The sequence below is a fragment of the Agelaius tricolor genome, unplaced genomic scaffold (genome assembly GCF_023055355.1).
Source record: "Agelaius tricolor isolate 1412-34295 unplaced genomic scaffold, bAgeTri1.0.p SCAF_12, whole genome shotgun sequence".
NCBI classification, from domain to species: Eukaryota; Metazoa; Chordata; class Aves; order Passeriformes; family Icteridae; genus Agelaius; species Agelaius tricolor.
The window spans coordinates 6,430,469-6,450,437 of NW_027269272.1; the positions used below are offsets into that span (position 1 = coordinate 6,430,469).

The following is a 19,969-nucleotide window of genomic DNA, read 5'->3' on the forward strand; positions in this document are numbered from 1 at the left end:
GGTGGCTCAAGTGATTGGCTTCTGCCTCAGTTTCTCCTTGTACAAAATGGAATTAACTACATGAAAACACCCCCAGAAATCACATCAGGTTCTTTGAAGAACAGGGAACCTAAAATTGGTGGGTCTATTTATAAGAGTTGCAGGTAATGGAATGCTAATCCCATTCATTAACACTCAGACTCTGCTCATTAGTGTCGTTTTACTCTTCCTTCACAAGGCCCAGATTTCTATTTTGCACATAATCTGTTTTATTAAGCAGGCTTTTTCATAGCAAAAAGTTTTCTCTTCCATGCATGTTTTTTTTATAAGTCCCCTCGAATTTAATTAGGCCTCAAAAGGTTCAAGGAAGTTTGGGTATGCATCCAAACTTCAGGAAACTCACTGGGAGCTCCACCTCCAAAGCTTTCAAGTTTTACTGATCATTGCTCCATGTTCCACATTCTTTCTCCATAATTATTCTGTTTTTCAAGATGAGAGCTCTCCTGGGGAAGAAAAGAGCTTTTGTCATATCAAACATCTCCCAGTAGGTGAAACCCCAGCACCAGCCTGGGCAAGGGGCTCTGCCCACCCTTGGGAAATGTCCATTTCCCATCCCTTGGAAAAGGAGAGAAACAGGGCAGAGCTTTTAAAGTCCTTCCCAGATTCTTTTCTGCAGGGAATTGTTCAATCTCCTGGGTGATGGATTCTCCCTTGGGCTCAGTTCTCCTCATGGGATGCTGAGGTTGAACCCCAGCACTGCACCAGCAATCGAGCTCTGCTCCAGCCAGGAGAAATCACTGGGAAAAGGAAAGGCTGCTCTTTGGTGCATCCTGCTTGGTGCTCCATACCATCAGTGGAAAGCTCAGCCTGGGACCAGCTCACAGCAGACCCCACATCCTCACAGAATCATGCAATCATTTAGGATCAAAAAGCCCTCTCAGACCATCGAGTCCAGCTGCTCCCCACCACTGACCCATGTGCCCAAATGCCACATCCACATGGCTTTTAAATCCCTCCAGGATGGTGTCACCCACTCTGGGCAACCCTTTCACTGAAGAAATTTTGCTGATATCCACCCTGGTGCAACCTAAACCCTTTTCTGACCATCACCTGATCCTGGATCACATCCCAGTCCCAGACTTCATGCGGCAACGTTTTTGCTAGCAGCATTTGTGGGAGAAAACATCCCAAACAGGAGCAGAGATGCACCTGCAAGGCCTCCAGATGTGTCCCTGCCATCCAGAGCATCCCCCAGCCCAGGATCTGGATCTTCACTGCCCTTCCCAGTGGTTTTTCCAGGGGCAAATATCCTCAAGCTCCCTGGTGCTGCAGAGGCACCACAACAGGGGCAGCACCCACTTGGAACCTGAGTGATTCCTGCATGTGGAGCCCTCCCAGTCTCTGGGATGTGCACCCTGGCCCTGCAGTCTCTTTTCCTGCTGCCAGGCTTCCCTGCAGCCAGCAGGATTTGCATTCCCCCCCTGCTGCCTCTCCATCCACTCCCCTTCCCCCTGCTGAGCCCCCCTCCACCACCAGGTAGAGGATTTTGGGAGCTGCCATTCCTCCTCATTAGCATAACCCAGTTAGCTCCATATTGCTCCAATTTAGGCAGAAATTGCAATTTCATCTGGTGCTTTAAACAAATGAGAAAATGTTCTAAACCACGGGCTGTTATTGAATTAAATATTAACATAAATACAGAGCTGAATGGAGCACTGGATTATTAATTTTAATATTTAATCCAACAAGAAACCTTATGGCTGTTTTTGGGTGGTTTATTTTCTTTAATCCAATTTCCCATCAGCACTAAAATTAAGTTTTCTTAATGAAGGAAGGTGATCAGCAAAGTGTCCTCTCGTGGTCCAGGATTCCAGGGCTCGTGACTGTGAGCATCCAGACAATAAAAAGAGGAAGCAGCAGCAGTAATGATCCCTCTGTGCTGGCATGGGCAGGAATAAAAGGAACATAATTAATATGATGTGCAGCTCAGATGAATACGAGCCAGAGGAGATTAAAGAAAGCAGGTGACCCTTAAGTGTTTATCACTCCCAGAGAAAACAGCACAGATGGCTGACTTTGAGGGAGACAGCTTTGAACAGCAGCTCACCTCAGAGGGAGTTTTGGGGTGCAGCCTCCAGCCCAGCCTGTGCCCTGTCCCCACGTCACTGTCACACCAAAGGCATCGGTGGGGACAGCAGGGGAGCAGCTGCAGGGCCACCCTTGGGAGGATGGGCTCCTTCCAGCCCCACTGGCACATCCAGCAGCCTTTGAGGGATGCCTGGGGAGTGCTCTGCAGGAGGGACTGGGGGTGCTGGCAAGAGAGCAGCTTTATCCTGGGGAGGGCAGCGTGCTGATTCTGACCCCAGGTCTGATTCTCCTCAGCCACCCTGCTGCTCCCCACATGGGCTGCAAGGGAAAGGTGGGGCAGGACATGTGATGGCATTCAGAGCTGGAGGGAGAGAGGAAAAGAAAACCAAATCCCATCAGGAAAAAGCATTTCTCAGCAGCTGCAGCTTGTGTAAACCAGTCTGGTGCTTCTTTATTTACACCAGCTGGGGATCTGCTCTGGGAGCCTGGGAGGAGTCTCCCCCTTTCCCGTGGACCAGCATCCCTTCTTCTGCTTGTATTTCCATCCTGACTTCAGACATGGTCAGTCCTCTGCCCTGGTAACATGGTAAGGGGGCAGTTGTTTCCATAGGGTGTGAGAGGCAGGAAAAGCCCCTTTCCTGACTCCTGAGCTGTCCTTTGGCCTTCCTTTGGCTTCTTGCACCACTGCTGCTTCCTCAGTAACTCTGAGGAGTAGAAGGGGGGGAAGCTCTTGCTCTGTGGTAGGAGCTGGGCATGGAGAGGGAGAGGGAGAGGGAGAGGGAGAGGTGGCCAAGGGTAGAGGATGTTGGAACTCAGTGCATCCCTCCGGGTGTCCAGAGCTGCCGAGGACCCTGCCAGGAGGCTTGGAGACCCTGGCATGCAGCCCAGAGCACCTGCAGATTTGATTATGACCCTTGGAGCCAATTACCAGCTTTGTATGAGGACCTGAAAGGCACAGAAGTTTAAATAGTATAATAATAAAATTATCACAGGGCGAAAATGTAGATTTTAGGATTTTTGATATGGAGGTCATGTGGACAAGATGGAGGAACTTGGGCGTGTCCAGCCTTCCTTCTTCTTCTTCTTGGTCTCTGTCTTCTGCTGTGATGAGATTGGTTTAGAATAGGAGTGCACTGTCTAACATAGGTGATAGGTATTGGAAAGTAATTGTAGATACGTTACTCGTAGTTTGTAGTATAAAAAGACAACACCGCCCTGAGGGCAGTCAGAGTGCCTGTGGCTGCCCTGCTGAGCTGACCTCGGCTGAGCAGAAAGAAAATTTTATAGATAAGAATTAATAAACAACCTTCAAGACTGAAAACTGAAGAGCTCTGACTTGTTCTTTGGACGCATGGGCCGAAACAGAGACATCCTGCACATCTTGGGGCAGCAATCAACAGCAGCTATCTGAGAGGAGGAGACCAGCTGAGAGGGACCAAGCTGGAGGGGATGGATGCCAAGGGTTCATTGGGATTCAGGAGCATCCAAGTGAATGAGCAGACAGCCCTGATCAGCAGCACTGAATAGCAACAAAACTCTCTTGCCCAAGTTATTTTCAGGCAGGTGCATCCAGCTGGAGCCAGGCTGGGGATGGCAGTGCCTGGGTGGCTCCTCGTGCACTTCACCCTGCCCATTATCCCCCCCCAAATCTGAACTAGCCCTGCAAGAGCAACTTCCCAAAATGGAGCCTTGGTGACCCCAACAAAGGCACAGATGGTATCAGGGCAGAGGGAGAAGGCATGGGAAGGGCTGCTGGAGAAGTTGGATCAGTGGATTTAGGATTGCACAACCCCACTGGAATCACAAAATCATCACAGAATGTCCTAAATTGTAATGGGCCTCAAAGTTCATCCAGTCCCACCCCCTGTCATGGGCAGGGACACCTTCCACTATCCCAGGTTGCTCCAAGCCCCATCCAACCTGGCCTTGGACACTGCCAGGGCTGCCCTGGGCACCCTGTGCCAGGGCCTCACCACCCTCACAGAGAAGGATTTCTTCCCAACATCCCCCCTGACCCTGCTCTCTGGCAGTGCAGAGATGTTCCCCCTTGTCCTGCCACTCCAGGCCCTTGTAAGAAGTCCCTCACCAGCTTTCCTGAAGCTCTTCCCACTTGTCCTACCTTCCCCAAGGCAGTGAAATGCCTGGAAAGGCTGCTCAGCTCATGGTGGGCAGATGCAGGTGTTTTTCTGCCCAGGCTGATGCCAAGCAGAGCTGCAAACAGGAGAGGAGACAGCCCAGCCCTGCCAGCACATCCTTGTGTTTCATTGTTTAAGCTCTTAAGCTCCTATTTGAATTTGAGCTGTAAAACATTGAACTGATTAAAAAAAAAAAAAAAAGAAAAAGAGGAAGGAAAAAAAAAAAAAAGCTTCAGCCTTTCTTAGTCCAGAGAGCAGGGCTGGAGGAATGTTTCAGGCAGCTGTGGCTTTGCTGAATGGAGGCACAGCTTTTCACATTTCCCAGGGCACAGGGATGGAGACCTGTCCCTTTCCCACTCCAGGAAAGCCCAAGCAGGGTCCTGCCAGATCCCACACGTCCTGCCTGGTGCCAGTGCTGGCAGGGGCAGGAAAGGCAGCAGGAAATGTTTCTGTGCTGCTGGTTTTGGCTAGAGAGGAGCCTGCAGTGCAACCCCTGGCTGATACTGGAGACTTCAGATATTCCCTGTCAGCACAGAGGCACAAAAACCCCCTGACCTCCAGCACCTGCTCGTTGGGGGCTGGAGGGGAAAGGAGGCTGGTGCAGAGCCAGCAAAGGCTGTCTTGGGAACAGTGACATGGTGATTGCTGATAATCACCCATAATGATGGCCCAGGAGAGCTCTGTGGCCACGGGGAATCCACTGATTGCCAGCCCCTCCTGCTCTGACAGAAAGCAATGAAGAGAAATGTCCTGGAATTGCAAGGCAAGCCCCCAAGGAGTGTGTCCACCCCTTGGCCACAAACTGGACATCAGTGATGGCATCTCTTGGCCCATTGCTGGATCTCACCTTGTGCTGGAAAATAACCCAGCCAGGGGCTGCTGAGGTTTTCCTTGGCAAGAGTTCAGTTCATTTCCAGAGAATCATGGAATTGTTTGTGTTGGGAGGGACCTTAAAACTCATCCCATTCCACCCCCTGCCATGGGCAGGGACACCTTCCACTGTCCCAGGCTGCTCCAAGACCATCCAACCTGGCCCTGGACACTTTTAGGGATGGGGCTGCCACAGCTTCTCTGTGCCAGGGCCTCACCTCCCTCATAGCCAGGACTTTCTTCCCAATATCCCATCTAAACCTACCCTCTGTCAATGGGAAGCCATTCCCCCTTGTCCTGGCACTCCAGACCTTTGGAAATATTCTCTCTCCATCCTTCTTGCCAAGGACTGGAAGGCAACCATTAGATCACCCCAAAGCTTCTCCAGGCTGAACAGCCCCAGCTGTGCCAGCCTTTCCTCCCAGCAGAGCTGCTCCATCCCTCTGCTCACCCTGGTGCCTCCTCTGGACTCTCTCAGCAGCTCCAGGCCCTTCCTGTGCTGGGCCCCAGGGCTGGGGCAGCTCTGCAGGTGAGGTCTCACCTGAGCAGGGCAGAGGGGCACAATCCCAACCCCTTTGCTGGTACCCAGGAGAGCACAGAGGATTTCTGGGCTGGGACCTGTCCAATCCCCAGCCTGGGCCAGCCCCTGTGTTCTGGCAGAAAAAGGTGTGATAAATGTGGCAATCAGGTGGGAAATGGGATCTGTGAAGGGATGTGACTTTGGGGAGGGCAGCTGGAGGGATGAGAGCCAGCACTGCAGCTGTTCACAGCTGGAGCAAGCTTGGGAAGAAAAAGGGATTTGTGGCAAAATGGGCTGGATCTGTGCTGGGCTCTGTGGAAAGGGCTCCCAAAGAAAGGTGAAGCATCTTCCCCACAAAGCCAGGAAGAGTCAGGGCTGTGCCTGGGAAGGAATAGAGCCAGGACAATCAAACCTGCCTGATTCCTGAGCCAGGTTATCCCAGATGTGAGGTCCCTGCAGATGCAGCCTCTGTGCAGCTGGGCTGGCACAGCCACGCGGGGCTGAGCCAAATCCCAGCGATCCCAAAGGAATCTGCTGCCTCCACACCACTCCTCCTGTTCAGCTGGGGCACTCCAGAGGGGTGGATCTGTGCCTGGCACCTTGGCAGGCCCCAGGCAACTTCGTGGAGCAAAGGGAACCTGCAAAACAAAAGGACACACGAGCAGGTGAGGGATGGTCAGAGGTGCCTTTGCTTTCCAGTGATGATTTATTTGCTTTGTACCTGGTGACAAACACGAATAAAACTCGATTTCAGCAGTGCTTCTCACTCTCCTTTTTCTGCCAGGCAGAAGAAGAAGAAGAAGAAAAAAAATTGTGACAAAAATCCTCCACTTCAGGAGAGATTTTTCTCTGGGACAGGTTTACAGCAGAACGTCCCTGGGAAGGGCTTGCAGGGGTCCTGGGGATGCAGCAGAGGGATGAATCCTGTGCCATTCCCAGGACAAGCTGTGGCTGCTCCCCCCCAGTGTGTGCTGTGGACAAAGACCACCACTGTGGCTGTGTCACAGGGAACACAGGGAACAGGGGCTGGAATTCCAGGCAGGATGGATGGACAGCAGGCTGCCCTCCTCAGATACTTGCATGTTACTTATCCTCCTCATTCATATTCACAGAATTATTGAATGGTTTGGGCTGGAAGGATCTTGAAGCTCATCCAGTTCCACCCCCTGCCATGGACAGGGACACCTTCCACGTGGTTTCTCCAAGCCCCATCCAAGCTGGTCTTGGACAATTCTAGGGATGGGGCAGCCACAGCTTCTCTGGGCAACCTGTGCCAGTGCTGAACCCCTCTCTGAGTAAAGAACACACCCCTCATTTACATCTAATTTACATTCAGGTAAACCTTGAGTCAGGAATTCCTGCTGGGCATGTCTTCTCCTATTTTCTGACGGGCTCTCTGCCTGTTGTCCCTGCCTGCATCTCTTCCTTTGTCCTGCTCCCAGCTCTCCCCCGTCTCATTTTGCAGAGACCCAGGGGATGCCAGTGCAGCTCTGGGAATCCCAGGCCTGGGAGGGACTGGAAAATGCTGTGTGGATGGCTCAGCCCCAGGGAGCAGCAGGATGAGTCTCTCCAGAGGGAGCAGATCCCAGATCCAGGTTTCCTTTGGTGGCAGGGCTGGGACACGGCTCCCTGCAGCCTTCCTCTGCCGGGGAAAGCTGGGACCATTCCCCTTCCCCCTGCCTCATTCTCCTCCTATTTCCAGGGATGGGCTTGGAAAACTGAGTGTGGCCAGTGGCCCCCAGCTGCTCCCTTAGGGATGTGCACAGCAAGCCCAGGGGGGATTTCTCCCACAGCATCAGGGAGGTACCAAGATGTTTTTGACCACAAACTCCGGCCAAAGAGCTTTTCCCCTAAAATACCCACCCTCTGCCAAGGTACCCCTTTCCATTTTCTTTTTTTTCCCCCAGCTCCGAGGCTGCAGAGATGGCACAGACCACGAGAGGACACCCTCCTACCTCCGACTTCCCCGGCGTACCGCGGCTGGCTGGGGAAAAATATCCGTGATAATATTACAGGGAGCGCCTGGAACACACACGTCGGAGAGGAGAGCGAGCGAGAAACAATATGTTTATCCTCCTGCCGTATCCAGCCATTTATTTAGGCAGCAAGCAGCCCTTTAAATATACAAATCCCAGGCAGATTAGGCTGGAATAGGCAGGGCAGGGATTAGGGGCTGCATTCCCAGTGCCTGCATGTGTGAGGGGAGGGCTGTGTGCTTTCCTTTCTCTGTGTGTGTGTGTGTGTGTGTGTGTGTGTGTGTTGGGTGACTTTAAAATGGAATAAACCACATTTAGCAGCTAGGTAGCTATGGAAACATCACCAAAATTGTTCTCCCACCTTTCTGCCGCACTGCTTTCCGCAGCCCTGCAAACGCTGTCAGGGGAGGGCTGAACATTGTTTCTTATAAATAATAGAATGTAAAGAGCTACAGGAAGAATCATCGCATTAGGATCGTGGAGTGGGGATAGTTCAGGGGGAAAATCGTCCAGCAGCTCCAATATTAGTTTCTGATGATTTAGCAATGATAAGGGACTTAATTTTGACCTTTTTTGTTTTTGGTTTTTTGTTTTTTGGTTTTTTTTTTTTGCAGTTTATGGAAGGTTGCAGACTGAGATGCACTGTGGTGTGTGCACCCACGGGGAGGTGTGTGTGTGTGTGTATGTACATAAATATATGTGCAAAACATCCTCCAAAAGGCTGAGCACAAACAGGAATATCACAACAGCAATTCCAGGGTTCAAAAGAGAAGGGTTTCACCTGCTTCCCAGCTTTTCCTGCATGCCACAGCCACCAGCAGAGGCAATTCCAGCTCTGTGGCTCTGCCCTGCCCCAGCCTGGCTCCCCAGTTTCTCTCCTGACCTATGGATTTGTAGGTTATCCTGCCCATGGCCCTGCTGGAGTGCTGCCAATCTTGTTGAGGTATTTAGAGGCTGAGAAGACTGGTTATATATCACAGCTGATTTTAAAGAGGCTTTAAACCTGGGAATTAAATTCCAGCCAGCTGGACTCAACCAGAAAATGCTCAGCTGTTTTCACTGGGGTCAGAATTTAATCCTGAAGGTTTTCCAGGGCTGAGGGAGGAGGCTGAGTCCATTTGAGTCCCTCTCCTAGGGCTGAAGTTTGTGCTCTGGTGCAGCCCAGGTGACAGTGTGGTGTCCAGTGGCACATTGCTGCTATGCCCCAGCAGGAGGGGCTGGCTGGGAATGGCCAGGACAAGGACAGGGAGCAGCGTGGGGCTTGCTGTCCTACAGTGGCTCTGATCAGGAGTGCCCTGATGTCCCCTCATTGCTCTACATTTTGGGTGCTGCCACAAGTCCAAAGTGCCAAATGTAGGAGCCAAGTTTGGGGTCTCTATCCAGCATCAGCCCTGGCCCTAGCAGGGGCCCATCCAGCTCCACATCTGCCTCCTCCAGGGCACTTTATTCCTGATTTTTGTTCCTTCAGCCTCTCAGATCAAGGTCTCCTGTCCCCTGAGGTCCTGCTACTACCACAGGTATCTGTGCTTTCCTCTCACACCATTCCTGGGCCTGAGACAGGGACACCAGTGATGCCTCAGGTTTTAGCTTTTAACTTTTTCAGATTCTGTACCTCTTTAGTGTGTAGTTCTGAGCTTCATATTAGGGGATGGGGAGCTCTTGCACACAGTAGGGAGACAAAACAATTCCTTCTCTACCTGGGAACCAAAGACAACCACCCAAATTTCAGACCCAAGAGCATAAACAACATGGACTGAAGAAGGATGGGACTGCATAACTATAAGTTGTAATTGGACAATGAACTCCAATATGCAAATGGGCCAGAACTTAATAAAAGTTAGAGACCCCATGACTGATTATGCATCTTGTGACCATTTTGGTTCATCTTGGGTGCAGCCCTGGCTGGGCTCTTGTGCTGCCCAAGGTGGATCCATTGATGCCTTCTAATAAATCCCTGCTTTATTCTTTAACTCTGTCCAGCCTCTGCTCTAGGTCAGCCTAGATAAGGAATCACCAGGACTCCTCACAGCACCCAGGGATGCTCCAGGATGGATCCAGGGGGATGGTGACAGGCTCTGCTTGCTGCTCCAATTCCCCCCTGTAACTCCTCATGCTGCCCATGCCTTTGTGGAAATTCCTGCTGGCATCCTCAGGAGGGTCCTGGATGCCTCTCCAGTCTCCTCCCAGAGGGCTGACAGCTCATTGGGACCTCACAGCTGCAGCTCCTGTTGGTTTTCCCCATGTGCTGTTGCCAACAATTAATCAGTTGGACTCCATGGTCCCTGTGGGTCCCTTCCAGCTCAGGATATTCCATGGTTCTACATCATCTCATTATGCTGCAAAGCCTCTTTGCAGTCACCTTTTGCAGGCCCTGTCCTGAGCAGCGCCATGTCATAACAAATTTCACTTTCCTGCCTGCTCCCCTTCCCCCATTTTTTGTGCAGAAGGCAGCAAAAGCCCTGGCACACATCCCTGGAGGGCTTTGTCTGTAATTCCTGCCTCCTGTTCAGAGGGATTGCTGCTTCTCAGACTCCACTGGAGTCTGGTTGGTTCACAGCTTCACCTCCACTCCTGCAACTCTGAAAGACTTTTTGGAGGCTCAGAGAAGAGCTCAGTGCCCAAAGTGTTCTGAGCTGGTACAAATCCTGGTATCAACCCTCTCCTTCTCACCTTGATGTGTTCTCAGCTGTTTCCCATCCCTCTTTCCCCTCCAAGCCCAGCAAACACACAGAGTCCTGCCTTGCCTTGGGGTCTGGTCCATTGGCTAAAGCTCCCAAGGGAAGCAAGACTTGGATTTCACACCCCACCACAGCACAAGAAGGAGGGAGAAGCTTCTCCTACAGCTGCCCTACATCCCTGACCCTCCAATGAGATCCACAGACTCTCCCTGGATGGGATCCTGTGCCAGCACTGAGGCTGAGCTGGAGGGCACCTTGCTTTGGGGCTGCCCAGGACTCCAGGAACTCCATGAGGAATCTCACATTCCCTCAGCAGGGCTGCTCAGCCCCCAGGGCTCTCTTGCAGGGAGCCAAAGGAGCTGGAAGATGAAGGACACACTGAGTGTTTTAGGGTTTGAGGTAAGATTTTCCTGTCTATGTCCAAGAGAATTCATCTGGAGCCCCGCTGGAAAATGAGCAGAGGTGTCAGGCCCTCTGGAGGCTGACTGCACATTCCTTAGGCAGGATGAGCAATCCTAGCAAGTCCTGGTGTTCTCCTCTGCCCCCAGGAGAAGCCAGACCAGCCAGCTCAGCACAGGAACCAGCATGAAAAGGGGATACCAGGAGAAAACTCCACAGAAATTGCAAACCCCTCCCTTCAGGCCTCTGGAGCCATTTCCACAGCTCACAACAAGGAGCCAGTGACACCCAGGGATGCCTGAAGGCGTTTTCACACCCAGCTGCAGGGACAGAAGAGGGGGCAGGGACTGTCCATTCTCCATCCCCATCTCCAGGCTGGAGACCTTGGCTCCCACCAGGGTCTCTGAGCAGGGCTGCCTCTGCCAGGGAGGGAGGGGGTGAGGAAGCAGCACCTCTGGCAAGACCCAGAGTAAATCCTGCTGATGGATAATGGCAGAGCTGTGCTGCCCCAGCCCCTGTCACACTCCAGCCAGCCTGGGGACACTGCCTGCCCAGGGAAGAGGCCCTGCCCTTCCTCAGACATTGGATTTGCCACGCATGGAAGGGGCAGTGCCAACTTCTTCCTCCTGCCCAGTCACATCACAGCCCACTCTGGATGCAGGCACTGGCAGCAGCTCCCTCTCCAGCCCAACGTGGTACTGCTTTAACAATCAGAAGGATGGAAAAACAAAACCTTTTATTGTCTACTGTTAAACTTTACTGTCTAATGTTTTAATAAACAGTCGAGTTCTTCCTCTGATCATTAAATCTGCAGTAAAGCAGGGTGGAAACCGGTTTATGAGATTCTATCTGCATCACTACCACACAAATGGGAGGTCCTGGCAGCTGCAAACAGCTACTCCCAGGTCCATGGCTTCCTGCCCACTCTGAGGATCTGCTGTGGGTTTGGGAGAGGAGCAGCTCATCCCTCCTCATGGGAGATGGGCAGAGTGAGGCCTCTCCAGGGCCAACCCCCTGAGCTCCAGTGGAGAGAAGATAGTGCTGAGATGATGCTCTGCTCCTCAGAAGGAGCAGGAATTCCTCCTGGAGAGGGCCAGTGGGAACACCACCCTGAAATGGTGTCTGACAGGTGAGCAGCTGACTCCTGGATTTGTGACAATTGGAAGCATTTCCATGGCAGCAGTTTGCCATGTTCAGTGGTCAGGGGCATGGTTTAAATCTGGAATTATTTCCTGTTGTACCCATGGAATCACAGAGGAACTGGAAAATCCACTGGGTAGGAACTAAACCAGTTACAGATAAAGGCTTAAAACCAGAAATAATGAAATTATTAAATTATAACTCCGCAGGGTTTGGGGTGACAGGGATGAGGAATGTCATCCTACAGGTGGGAGCAAGCCGAGGGCCACCCTGCAGCAGCAGCTTCAGAGCTGGGTCAGTGCTCAAGTGCCTGGAGAAACTCAATCCCTTTGTTATCTCTGGGATGATCCCTGTTTGCTTGAAAGCATTAACACCCTTTAATCTTTGCTTTCCCTGGAATCCCCAGGCCCCAGCTGTTGGCCCTGTGGACCTGAACATGAGCAGTGCTGGTGGTCCCTCACACTCGTTGCCAGCAGGATGAACTCCCAAACACCTCCCAAAAGTTCTTTGCCACTTTTCCTCTGCAGGAAACAATGCCCATCCCACCACCCTTCCCCACAGCAGTTTTACTGGCTCACAGTTGTTGCAGCAGCTTTGATTGCCAGCAGTGAGGCTTCATCTCCTCGGGGGTGGCTCTGTCAGCAGCAGATCCCAGATTTCCTGCTCACCACCATTTGTGGGCTGTTCCAACCGTTTGTCCAGTCATAAAATTATCAGCACATTATCCCTGGGCAAAGACTTGTAATTGTCTCTTTTTATTACTCAATAAACAGTTTGGAAACCAAACCCCAGAGTGAGAGTAGGAACTCACTCACTTCTTTACAGCAGTGCAAAGAGGGAGGTGAAGGAACACTGAAAGGAATCAAAAAATCCCAGGAAGGAGAGCATTTTGTTTAGATTTACTTTAGTAATTAATGGGAAATGTGGTGTGGGACACTTACAGGGGGAATGGAGAAAAAGAGGCACAACCTTGAGAAGTCCTGCAGGGGAAAGTTGCTGGGATAAATATCCTTGATAACAGCTCCAGCAGCTCACAGCCCAGTTTTCCATCCCTTGGTCCCAAATGTCAATATTCCCTTGTGAACACGCCCGGAGAGCCTTGGGAAAGAAAAATACAGCAGTTAGCTGGCACAGTAGAGCTCCAGTCACTGCAGCTCTATTAGAGCCATATATTCCCAGCTGCAGCCATATATTCCCAGGAAAGGGGGCTGTGATGGAGGAAGGAGATCGTTCCAAATGAAAAAGAGATGCAGTTTACACAGAGCCAGAACTACTCCTAAATCTAAGCCTAATTGAATTATAAATAGCCTGGGTGCTTTCTTTCCATCCACAATCTCGTTAAACTCCCAAATATATGGATATATAATCCCACATTTTCTAAACATTTCTGTTTGAATTTCAGTTCCAATGTGATGTTTTATATCTCAAAGTTGACCTGTTTTGAGGAGGAAAAAAAAATTAGCTGGGTTTCCCCAATCAAAATGCTTCACTCTGGGATGAATGAAATGTTGGGAGGGATTTTTTCCCCTTTTTCCAAATATATTCCTCACTGGGAAGGAGGAATATATATATATATATATATATATATATATATATATATAATATTACAGTATATTATATATTTTTATATATATAATATATATAATATATTCCTCACTGGGAACTACCAGAATGGATTTTATTCATTCATTTAAGCCAAGTTGAGCCATGGAAGAGAAAACAAGCCCACCCTCCACCCAATTTGCACAGCAATGATTTCCAACCTGCTTTCACATTTCAAATTAAGCTATTCAATCTATCCCATGGATTTGGGATATAGGAATTTGAGGGGTAACTAGGGATTGATAAATTGAATAATGGGTTGTGTCTAAAACAATGGTTTATTGGGGAAATATCTCTGGCAAAAGAAGTGGCCAGAGCATGCTCTGTCCTGTTGGGCATGGATTTCTCCCAGTTCCCATCACTGCAGCTCATTGTCAGCTTTGGAAATGAAAGGAGTGGAGATTTTGTCTTACACACTGGTCTGACAGGCCAATCTCCAGAAGAATTAGGTTTAAATTGGATATTGGGAAGAAATCCTTCCCTGTGGGCAGGCCCTGGCACAGGGTGCCCAGAGAAGCTGTGGCTGCCCCTGGATCCCTGGCAGTGTCCAAGGCCAGGCTGGACAGGGCTTGGAGCACCCTGGGACAGTGGAAGTTGTCCCTGCCCATGGCAGGGGTGGGTGGAATGAGATGGGATGGACTTTAAGGTCCCTTTCAACCCAAACCATTCTGGGATTCTATGAATCCACTCCCAGGCTGTGTCACTGGAAAGTCTGGGCAGGATGACACAGCAGGAGGTTTTTATGGGATTTTTTTTTTTTTTTTTGAGATTTTTCTGATGCCATCCTTCTATTCTGCAACAGCGTTGGGCTGGAGAGAAAAAACAAAACTCCATGTGGATTCTGATTTGCACTTGTCAGAGCTTTTGCTCCAGGCTGCCTGGAGGCTGTTGGACAACTCTGTGCTCTCACCAGGTTTTCCTGACAATGCAGACAGGATTTTGTTTCCAGAGCCAGGCTGGGAAGCACAGATCCCACAGCAGCCCGCAGCTGAAGAGTCAGTCCCCAGCACATGGGCTGCAGTGGGATCTGAGCTGTTTGCAGAACACAGAGCTTTCCCAAGCTTCTCACAAAGTGCTCAGTAATCAGGAGCAGTAACGTGGCCCTCCTGACTGCCTGCAGCAGCCACAGGGGCTGGGGAGGCTGTGGGATCCCAGGGAAGATCAGGCACACCCACACAGGGTGACAAGGACACCTCAAAGGAGCAGCCATTCAACTGGGACCTGGAGATGATTTATCCCAAGGGAAGGTTGTTTGTTCACAGCCTCTTGAAGAGTTTCCAGTAGAGCTGAAGGAAGGGTGGCAATTCCTCTGCACACCAACCCCCAGGATTGTTCATTCCACTCTGGAATGAAAGCTAAAGCTTCTGGCAGGAGGGGGACAGGCAGCAGCACAGATGTTCCAGGTTCAAACCCCTGTTGCCTGAGGGGGACAGAGGTTCTCCAACCCTGGTGACCAGGAATGACACCTGGGATGTCCCAGGGTGTTCCCCCAGCTCGCTGCCACTCCAGGTGGGCACTGAACCCTCAGGGATGCTGCATCACCCCTGCAGCTCCTGTACAGGGGCTCAGTACCCGTCACTGGTACCAACCACCACAGACAGGTGCCTGCATCCCCACCCAAAAATACCAAATAAAGGGCATTTTAGACACAGAAAATCCTCTTACTCAGGCAAAAGTGCTTCTCCTCACTCCTCTACCATCCATACCCCCTGGATTTGGAAGGCAGCTGTACCACTGAAGGCTTGCCAGACCCTTGGCTGGCCAATTCCCAAAACCAGAAATATCATAAATAAATCATCTTTACTTCTTTCCCTTTCCTGATCCTTCTTTAAATATCCCTGTGAGACCACCAGCCTGAGACACACCTGGGCCCTGCTCAGCTCCAGGCACTCCAGTGTGTTCCCACATGGACACCATTCCACTGCCTTGGGAACAGGATTCTCCTCTGAGCCTCTTGGAGGCCTGAGGACATAGAAGAGTTGGTCAAAAGAAATAAATCCCCTGAAAAATCAAGGAGGTGAGTTTAGACAGCTTCAATCTGAACAGCCAGTTCTGGGAGGCTGTGGAAAGCCAGAAGTTTGGGATTGGGAAGCAGAGTTATTTCCTCTTGGGAAGCCTGGTGGGTCACACTGCTCTCCCAAACCACCAGCTCGGGCAGAGCTGTGCATCCATTTTAATCCATTCCCAAATGTCCTGCAGGATGGAGAGAGTTTAACCCACTAAAACCACAGGTTAGGGGATCACAGCCCTGCAGAAGGGAGGATGCTCCATGCAGGAATCAGCACAGGAGCATCCAGCCCCAGGGCTCTGCTTCAGACACAGCATCTGACTCCAAACATGAGCAAAGACAAACTGAGGCTCAGACAGAGCAGCAAAATAAATCAGTGACAGAATCTCCAAAAGAGACAAATGAAGCTGGAATTCGTCCTTGTTTATTTTAATGTTTGGAATGTTTTCCAGGTGATTTATGCCCCCGCTTCAATGTGTTTCTCTCTGTCTCTCTCCCTCTCCCCCTTCCCTTTTTTTCTTCTTTAAAACAGGAAAAAAAATTTTGGGGAGTTAATTGGTTTTCCAGGCTTGGCAGCCAGACACTGTAATTGATCTCTGAAGAGATGGATTTGTCAGTGGGCTGGGCATGAATTTGACAACCAGGCAAGGAAAGAAAGAAATATTTCCCTCTGCACACCAAGCAAAAGGGGGGTCACCCTGGCAGAGCCAGTGCCCCGGGGCCAAGGCCCCACTTTTCCCAGATTTCCAAGTTAAATAGTGCTTGGTGCCTTGGGCCCCTTCCAGTGAGAGGGACAGGAGATTTGAGCTGACTGGGAAAATCCCCTCGTTTAGAGCTACATCTCAGATGACATTTTTGGCTTTTCTTTTATCCCAGCTTTTCGAAGGTCCACATGGGAAAATGCCTGTTTGCCTTTAATGTGTGGCATGGGACACTCTTTGCCTTTCCAGTCTCTCTGCTGTTTTTTCCTGTCTTTTGGAAGTCTATTATCCCTGGATACCTCAAGCAAGACACCTGTAACTGCAGCTCCTGCCACCCCACACATCCCCAGTCAGCACTGATACCTCAAACCCCACATCTCTCACCTCCACTCTCCCCAAAGAGCTGGTGCCACCCTAAACCTCCAGTAGCTTATTGTGGAAGCAGAGCTCTTCCCACTGGGAAGGAAGAGGAACCTTGAGTTGGGAGGACAAGGATGCCCCCCGCTCCCCACATCCACTCTGCCCCACCAAACCAAGTTCCCACTGTTGGGCAGCGCAACAAACCTGGACCACGCACACAGGTTTTTCTCAATTGGAGCAAAAAATTTCCTATTCTGGTGAGGCAAGAGGCCTGATCCTGCTGCTCGTGGAGGATGCTGTGCCTGAAGGCAGCTCCCAAGCCTGCCAGGGTGCCCTGCTCCCCACTCCCAGCCCGCAGCAGATGGCAAGCAGCCGTTCCCGACAGACGTTCCCGCGGTGCCCGCAGGGAATCCAGGCTCCCACTGATCTCTGCAGGTAAACCCACCTGGGAATTCGGTGCAAAAAGCACAGAGCAACAGATTTCCCAGAGCCAGCCCCGGGGTTTAGTGCTGTCTGTCTCCACAGGGGCTGAGCAGGGCGTCCCACTGCAGCCAGGCAAGCGCTGGTCCTGGGAACAGAATCCTCCTCCCATCACAGAGGGGCACCCATCCCTCTATGCCAGAGCTTTCTAAAGACTTTGCTTGTTCTGGAGAGTGCACATCCCAGGAAAAAACACCCTGCAGAATTCCTCTCTTCAGCACTAGGCTCTTCCTGGCTCCTTTTGCTTTTTGCTGCACATTTATTCCGAACACCTGTCTGAAGATCCACTGGCTGAGCTTGGATGGAGCCAGGAAAAACCAACAGCCTCTCCCAGACAGGCTCTCCTTCCCCTTGTGAGCAACCCAGAGGGGGATATCACATTCCTATACACCTGCCAACCTGCCTAGGAGATGAGGAATTGCTGTCCTTTTATCCTTAGAGCCCTCTCGGAAAAGCCAAGCTCAAGCCAAGCCTGCTCTAGTTAAGCTGTGCTGCTCAGAGTGCCCCCTACAATGACTGAGGCAGCGATTCTGTGCTGCTGACACTCCCCTGGCACAGCCCTGCAGCAGGAAACCCGGGCTTTGCTCAAGGCAGAGTTAAAGCCTGGAGCTGACTTCCACGGGAAGTTGTGGTGGCCAAGAATCCGTGACATTTCAGAGAGGAAGCAGGAATGTGCGTGGATAACAAGAATAGCCGGAGTTACGCCAGCTAAATACCAACATCTCTGCTGAAAGGGATATTAATATTGCAGGCCACCTCCAGCTAGAGGAGATGATGAGCAGCTCTAACACGAGGCAGGTTCTTGCCTTCTGCTGCTCTTCCCTTTGCAGCACCCGCTCCTCGGAGAGGAGACCGAGTTACACAGATCCCATCCAGCTCCCGCAGTTCTTATCTTCCAGCGCTTCTTTCTAAAGCCTCTGTCAAAAATACTAAACAGCCTTATTTCGCCGTTGTTTGCGCTGGGTATAAAACTCTGTAATGGGAGATTTCTGGAATTGCAAAGCAGGTTTATGGCAGGAACGCCGCTCCGTGCAGGTGTAAGATATCACTCACTCCCGAGCACCGCTGCTACCGCAGCCTGTGACAGCGAAGCAGCTCACAAATGGTCACGCGAAGGAAAACATCTGTTCGGAGCTAGCAGGTACACAGATCATCTGCAAATTGCACAGCTTGTGCCTGATTTTCCCTGGCTTTGTTTAGCGACTCGCAGCTCGGCGCCGCGGGAGGGATGCAGGCAGAAGGGACCTCCACGGCGCCGAGCTGGGGATGGGAACGCCAGGCACAGCATCCCGCCGACCGTGCACATGCTCTAGGACGGGCTGCAGACACCGTGTAACCCAGGACTGCTCCAGAAAGCCAGGTCAGGCTTTACAGCAGGCGTAGTGGCCCTTCCCCCGCCGAGCCAGGTCTCTCCTGCCCCAGGGATATCCCGATTTCCCTTCTCACAGGTTCCTCGGGCACGCAGCGTTGCCTCCACCTCACACACAAAAGATTTCCTGATCCCTGCTAGCCCTTTACATCTGCTTTATGTTATGGGGCTCGGATTAGGAAGCAGGAGGATTGTGTTTCCAGCAGACAGGATCTCTGGTTGATCTCCAGCCAGCCCCAGGACTCGAGCACAGTTCCCAGCACCGTGTGTCGTGGCTGGAAGGAAGGAGCACAGAATTGTGGAATGGTTTGGGTTATAGTGACCTTTAAAGGCCATCTAGCCCAAGGCCCCTGGCATGAGCAGGGACACCTTGCAGTGATCCTAAATCAGAATCCTCCTGTGCTGCTCAGGATCACTCACTCCCTGCCTTCCCACCTCTGTGAAAGGACTCAGACCCCTCTGACTCCAACCACAGTGCCAGCTGTGTCCCAGATCCCTCTGCCTGCTCAGGATTGTTCCGAGGAGCTAAGAGGACAATTTTGCCTTGTTATCTCTTAAAAAAAAAAAATAGCAATTTTGGTGTGCTCTTTATTCCTTGAGAAAAGCAAACGGAACAGGAGAAGGGGCCCCATCCCTGGTAGCACACTTGCACCACCTCCTCTGAACTCCTGCTGCCCTCTGCTCTCCATCACACACATCAACGCCCTTGGCACGGGATTTATCCTGTCAAGAGGAGTTCACCACTCCTGGCACTGAGCCACAAGATTTATTAAGTCCAGGACACACACCTCAGCAATCAATGGGAATTTCAACTGGGATCAAGCCTTTTAAAATCCCATTCCTCAAACACAGTGGTGCAGCAAGAAGCCCCATTAAACACCTGCCTTGGGTGGGCAAAGAGCTGCTGTACCCTGTCTGGTGACACTGCATGGCATTTGTCCCAAAACTGGGGTCTGGGCTGGTGAGCTCAGCCTGGAGCTGCCTCCAAGGCTCATCAGAGTAAAGGTGGCCTTTTGCAAGAGGCAGCTGCTGGGAAAACCTGACTTGTTAGTGTAAGAAAATGAAGGGGAAGAGGTGATAAAATTGTTCTCTTTCCATGTACCAGGAGGTTTAACATGAAGGAAGAGAAAGTGCCGCTCAAGGTGAAAGAACATCAGCAAAAGGTCACCACTCACTCATTAATAAATTTAGGTGCGAAAGTAGAATAAGGCTTCTGGCTGTCCGAGGAATTAGGGGATAGACAATGCAATAGGAATGGTTTTTCAGCTTTGGAGAGGGACAAGATGTTTCATCAGCTGCAGTAGAAGAGGGCAGGACCTGCTGGTCCTGCTCCAGCCCAGCTCTGGTTGTTAAAGCAGCATCATGCAGCCCAAGGATGCCAGAGCCAAGGTGTGTGGGAAAGACAGCTGATTTAATTGGAAAAAATAACATGACAAGTTTGAGGTTTGGGTCTGAGGCAGAGCAGGAAAGCCAAGGGAAATAGAAATCAGAAATCTCCAGTATTGCTCAGGAGGCAGCTGACCAGCCTTCCAGGGGAAGAGAGGGTGAAGCACGAGCAGATGTTCTCTGCTGACAAACCAGCCCTGCCTGTCCTGCAGCAGCCCACACAGAAAACCATATAGAAAATCATTAAACAATTACAACCTCCATTGAAAGGAGATCAG

At 51.1% G+C, this 19,969-nt stretch overlaps 1 long non-coding RNA gene across 1 annotated transcript in view; it reads right to left on the reverse strand.

Moving 5' to 3' along the window:
• Window positions 1–1,733: 1,733 nt before the first annotated feature.
• The window catches only part of LOC139594826 (uncharacterized), a 32,614-nt gene continuing 14,378 nt past the window's right edge, over window positions 1,734–19,969 (reverse strand). Inside the window, exons 3-4 of the long non-coding RNA XR_011680757.1 lie at window positions 12,727–12,883; window positions 1,734–6,230 (exon numbers count right to left, since the gene is read on the reverse strand). This is a non-coding gene — a long non-coding RNA (uncharacterized lncRNA). The remainder of the gene's footprint in view (window positions 6,231–12,726; window positions 12,884–19,969) is intronic.